Source organism: Zea mays, chromosome 4, assembly GCF_902167145.1.
Source record: "Zea mays cultivar B73 chromosome 4, Zm-B73-REFERENCE-NAM-5.0, whole genome shotgun sequence".
NCBI lineage: Eukaryota > Viridiplantae > Streptophyta > Magnoliopsida > Poales > Poaceae > Zea > Zea mays.
The window spans coordinates 6,423,539-6,430,102 of NC_050099.1; the positions used below are offsets into that span (position 1 = coordinate 6,423,539).

General features: G+C 46.0%; 1 pseudogene; it reads left to right on the forward strand.

The window, feature by feature from the left end:
- Window positions 1–1,301: 1,301 nt before the first annotated feature.
- On the forward strand, window positions 1,302–5,655 carry LOC103655049 (P-(S)-hydroxymandelonitrile lyase-like; annotated as a pseudogene).
- Window positions 5,656–6,564: the final 909 nt, after the last annotated feature.

The following is a 6,564-nucleotide window of genomic DNA, read 5'->3' on the forward strand; positions in this document are numbered from 1 at the left end:
TGATGCTCATAAGCCCTTCGCCCCCAATGGCTATGGTTTCCACGTATGACTTACTTGTCCAATAGATCTGTAGTATGCCAATGTTTCCATCCCAAGTGCCTTGGGACGATGTAGGCCATTGGATAGCAACTAGGGTAGGGCTACAAGTGGAACCAAAGGAGTTGAGACATACACAACATGAAAAGGAGGAAAATCCGATTGCCAGACTTATGTCGGACGGCTGCCTCGACCACATCGGATATAACCTAATGTCTGAGGGTTTTAAGGGCCGCCAGACTTAAGGATACATCCGACGGTTGACGCACTAGGCGTCGGACATAAGCTTTATGTCTGACGGCTATCTGCATATAGTCGTTGGCGATAAGGTCGTAATGTCCGATGGCCTCCATACGGGCCGTCGAACCTCAACTTATGGAATCCACTAGGCGTCGTCGTTACGACCGTCAACGGCTTTAAAAACCGAAGGCCCTACATATAGCTTATATCCGATGGTAACCGTCAAAAATAGCCGACCTTTTACAATCGATAGACACTTACCATCGGACATAAGGCTTAGCCCGTCCCAAATATTTATGTCTCGCTTACATCCGAGGGCTTAGGCCATCGGAAATTTCTAAGTTTACTATTGTTATATTTGGTATACTATACAAGAACGGTTGCCATGTAACCGAGGCTTATATAAACATGCAAGCGAGCCTAGCTATTAAGCCTTCAGATCATAATCTAACAATCATATGTTATATTTAACACTTAAACTCGTATCACCAGCTTACACAGCTCTATAATAGAAAATCCTTCAAACTATGGTTGCATTTACGGTTGGTGTTCATGATCTAAACTCTCGCTTGTACGGACAAGTGTAAAACAGTGGGCCAGCTTCCGCTAAAAAGAAGGGCCGCTCGCTAGTCACTACTGACACTCAAGACTGAACTCTTAACGATTCAAAAGCTCCCAAGATGCAACCCGCCGATGGATTGGAGGCAGGCTTTTCCGGACGGCATTATTGCACACGATGTGGTAACGCATGTCCTCTCTCCTTCCTGCATGCTGAAACAGCTAGAGAACTCTGAGGTCTGAGCTGATGGATGCGACGGTGAGGGAGCCCATCGAACATCATCATGCCGCGCGCTGAAGAACGACTTCACTTTCCTGCGGCGTGGCATGTGCAGTGGGGGTCGGCCGGAACGCCTGCTAGCTAGGGATCAGATGGACAGACAGGTCATGGAGCACTTGTGCATGCACTGACTGGGAATGGAGATGGTTTGCTTGCCCGCAATAATCTGCGAAAGGCCCAAAGTCACATGCCATCCATCGAGCTCCAGCTCCAGCGCTGGATCAGAACAAGATCCTGTGACCTCGACCGACCTGAACAGTGCAGTATGCTGGGGCAGGGGGGCATTAGAAACTTGAAACTGAAAGACGGGCCCGGCCGTTCTCTGAATCTCCGGCCCAAAAGGCCTATAACCCGCAATATATAAAAGCACATAATAGCATGGTAACACTATCAATTTCAAGACTAGATCATCTCATCCGTGTATCCTACAGAAGATATCCAATGAGCAGTCGAGGCTATAACCTACAATGGCTTTAAGATCTTCTTTCCTTCCAAAAGGTTGAATCTAGCAGCTTACCTACCACCATCCGTTCTATTGCCCCACATCATCCAACCGTGCATGCCCTCTCTCCCGATATCCGGCTCGCCCCTACCCACGCATGGCGTAACCACCCTAGCTAGCCACCCATTCCGCGTCCGCTGCTCCTTTAACAGAAAATATTTATCTTTACTATTATATAATATAGGAGTTTGGTCGGTTTCTTCGTGTGTCACTGCGCTCCCGCGCGAGCATCCCAGGCCTCCCCGCGCGTGTTTGCGTCTACATCAAAATTCAAGACATGCAACAAAAATATTAAGTAAGAGTAGGGATCGAACCAACGCCCTCTACCACAACAACACTTGTATAATTGTATTAAAATAAGAGAGACTGGTATCATTAATATATGAATTAATAACTAGAAAATTTAAAATATAATCACACATGATATATAGAAACCGCCGTAGCCATGTACCAGCAATATGGATAAATTCTCGGACTCATCTACAACTTTTCATATGGATGTGGGGTTTAAGTGGTAAAAATAACAAAAATTATGCACAATTGTTGCCTCTAAACCCACGTTCACATCCACATTGCCACGAGAACACATGTTTTTATGCTTTATACTCTATATTCAAGTATACTATAGAGATTTTGTAGACAAACAACGAAATAATAAAATAGGGCCAAGTCATGTTGTGTTCGGGTCGACCAAAACCTTGTCGGGCCACAGGCCACTCATCAGGCCTAGTTTATCTGGACATGTATACTCGTACGCCAGTGTTGCGCCCGCGTAGTCAGATAACATTAATTCCATTCGAGTAAGGTCTACCTTAAGTGTACTATACAGCCTACAACAGTGTAAAGCGGTGTTTTGTACGACCACATACGTGATCCACTGGAGATAGCCTAAACCATCCTAGCCGTGTCCTAATTTTTTATGACACTCGACAATCCACATAAATCAATCACTACTACTACTTTCTTTGCCCAGTGTGGCAGGTGTGAAAAAAAAGGCAATCAGTAAACCGAGTGTCCAACGCTTTGGCAACTGTTCAACGCTAAGCAAAATGTTCTTTGCCGAGTATCAGAATGTTCTAAGTATGTGACACTCGACAATCCACATATTTGCCGAGTGTCGTGTTTTGCCGAGTACGACACTAAACAAACAATGTTTTTGCCGTGTGCCCGACATTTTACACTCCGCAAATGTTTTAACACTCGACAAAAATGTTTTTTTGATGTGGTAACACATGATTTTGCCTGCTAGCTAGGGATCAGATGGACAGACAGGTCATGGAGCACTTGTGCATGCACTGGGAATGGAGACGGTTTGCTTGCCCGCAATAATCTGCGAAAGGCCCAAAGTCACATGCCATCCATCGAGCTCCAGCTCCAGCTGGATCAGAACCAGATCCTGCTGTGACCTCGACCGACCTGAACAGTGCAGTATGCTGGGGCAGGGGGGCATTAGAAACTTGAAACTGAAAGACGGGCCCGGCCGTTCTCTGAATCTCCGGCCCAAACGCACTTGCAGGGACTTTCCATAGAATCCCCCACCCACCCACACACACACAAAAAACCCAGAGCTAGTGATAGGAGACTGTTTAATTTGGGCATTATATATATTGATATGTTAAAACGTTTGAACTTTATTTCAGGGCACTATGTTCCTCAGCTATCCCAGCTTGTGTACAGGAGGAACATCGGTGTAGAGTGTAGACAAGCCTATCATTAACTTCAAAGGTTTCATGGTAGAGATAGCTAGCATATGCATGATCATCAAAAACTGATGAAATTCACACGAACATTAGTTCCCATTTCATCATTCAGAACCTGACGAGTCAAATGGTTTGGAAATGGAAAAGAATCCACCATGAACGTATATATTGGTATACTGATCCATTATTCCAATCGTTCCAGGTCGGCAACGGCCTGACCGACGACCGCACCGACATGACGGGCATGTTCGAGTACTTGTGGCACCACGGCCTCACCTCCGACGAGACCCTGGTGAGCGCTGGAGGCGTGCCCGGGGACCTCCCTGATCCACCCCTCGCCGGCGTGCAAGGAGGTGTGGGACGTGGCCACCAGGGAGCAAGGCAAACATCGACGGCTACAGCATCTACACGCCGCGCGCCGTGCGAGAAGGGAACCCCGTACGCGTACGAGCGCATCTTCGAAAAAGGAGCCGCCGCGTAAGCCGTTCAACCGTTCTTCTTGGTCTCCGGCCATCATCAGTCGTTCTGATAGCTCTACTCTCTCTCTCTTTCTCACCATGATTGGAACACACGTAGCACGTTCTCTCGTACGTTCAGCCACTGACGAAGGCTGCCCCGTACGATACATGCACCGCCTTCTACTCCACCAGCTACATGAACCTACCCGACGTGCAGAAGGCCATGCATGCCAACGCCAGCGGCTTCAAAGAATACCCATGGCACTATGCAGGTATGGCTTCATTTAATTTCCTTTCGTCCATAACATGGCTCGCCTTCTTTGTCGAGTTCTTCAGACACTTGACAAAGACCTTTTTACACTTGCTCCACAAAGGCTTTACCGAGTGTTGCACTCGGTAAAGAGCCCTTTAAGAAAAAGTACCAGCAAAAACCTCTTTGTCGAGTGTGATGAACCGACACTTAGCAAAATAAAAAAAATCACCGTGGTGACAGCTTTGCGGAGAGCCTTGGTCTTGACAATCGACAAACCATGTGCCTTTGCTGAGTGCTTTGGTCCTGACACTCGTCAAAACTTGTGCCTTTACCGAGTGCTATATTTGCCGGCAAAGCAAGTTTCTAGGTGGTCAAGTCTGGTCACTTTATCGAGTGTCATGAACATTGCACTCGGCGAAGTCATATTTTATACACATATATTTATTCATATAATCCTGGCCGGCTAACTAAACCCATATATATTATTGTTTATCCATGTACATATACTCCCTCCGTTTCTTTTTATTTGTCGCTGGATAGTGTAATTTTGCACTACCCAGCGACAAATAAAAAGAAACGGAGGGAGTATACTGTAGCATGCCCATATACGATAACTGGACGACGTACGATCCCATCGTTTCCATGCTGCTCATCTACAAGCTAGGAGCTCATTGGAGCTGGCCTCAAGATCTGGGTTTTCAGGTATATATATAGACACCGTATCTTATGAGCAAGGAGCCCTGCTGCTCCCATGAGCAAAATCAATCCAGACCACACCCTCCACATCCAACGGTGCTGCGTCAGGGGGTTTTTTATAAAATGTACAGAGTTGCAAAGAACATTTTACAAAACCCCCTGACACAGCACCGTTGGATGTGGAGGGTGTGGTCTGGATTGATTTTGCTCATGGGAGCACCAACGCTCCTTGACACGAAACTCTCTGAACAAAGCCATATATATATTATGGCTTTGTTCAGAGAGTTTCGTGTCAATTTATGTACAAGAAACTAACTAAAACACATGTTTTTTCTTCTTCTTTTCGTCTGCATGCAATTGCACAGTGGTGACACGGACACTGCGGTGCCGCTGAGCGCGACCAGGCGCTAGCAGCTCTCTCGCCGCCCTGCCCTGGGCCTTCCCGTAAAGACCAGTTGGTACCCCTGGTACATCGTCGTGGCGACCGAGGTTGGCGGCTGGAGCATGGAGTACGACGAAGGGCTGAGCCTGCTTGGTCACCGTCCGCGGCGCCGGGCACGAGGTCCCGCTGCACCACCGCCCGGAGCAGGCGCTCTTCGTGTTCCAGCAATTCCTGCTGGGCGAACCCATGCCGGCCGAGGTGATCGATCAGGGTTGATTTGGTGACAAGGGAATCACGGGAGGATTGGAGATGATTGAGGGGGAAATGAACTAATTTCCCCCTCAATTCCCTACAATCCTTTCGGAATCCCGGGTCACCAAATCAGCTCTCAGTGTTTTTTTTTCAGCGTACTGTGTTAGCTCCACACTGATCTGAAACATAGGTAACGAACCAGCTGCTCATGGAATTTGTGAACTGATGAAAGCTGGTGTTGGTTTTTCAGGCAAAGAATGGCAGCAGCCTCATCCTCCTTCCTGCTTCCTCCCAGTGAGAAGAGACCGCCTGCTGATACGATGGATCTGATCAACCAGATAAGGTTCATTCCACGATCGACCGCTGAATAAAAGCTACTATGAATTGAACTAGTGGTTGGCGCACGCTCTGCGCGCGTAATTTTTTATTGTAGGATACTTTTATATGAGGAAGGGATATAACCAAACTTGAATTATAACAATATACAATTAGTAGTCTTCGTGATAAAGAAAGTTTGAAAACAACAAAATGGATCATTGAAAAATATGTGGAAAAAAATATTAGTTGAACGTGTCTACAGCCAAATAAGCCTTTACCAGCATAATACCTGTTTTTCAAAAAAAAATTGTTTTTGTGCCACGAGGTTCGGCGGCTGTTGCTACGAAGGTTCTAGGAGCATTACAGACACGATACATGCACAAGACAGTAGTGAACATTGTAAAAAAGACAACAGTTATATGTTACAATGAGTTGCTCACAATTTGAGTTTAATGAAGCACTTCAATTCTGATTGGTGACATTGATGTTCATCTGTGATATGCTTATTATACTAGAGAGTGGTGGCCCAAACACTAACATAGGCTGATGGGCACATTGACTTTCAGTTAAATGTGGCTACATGTTAACAACATAGGAAGGGTTTTAAAGAGAAGTTCCAGGATAAGAACTGTGCTGAAACATTGAACTTTAGATTGAACATTCGTGATTAAAGTGCTCAAAGCATTGACTTTTCAAGTCCTGTATCATTCGCCTCAATCTCCATCCACAATAGAATTACACATACTGATCTCAGATGGAGCGCTTATGGTAAAATCATATATCTGAATATACTGTTGCAAGGTCATCATAAAAAAGGAAGTCTGCATTATAGGAGACAGGTCGGTATGCATGTGTGGCAAGTTCTAAAACATAACTCCAGCTAGCATGC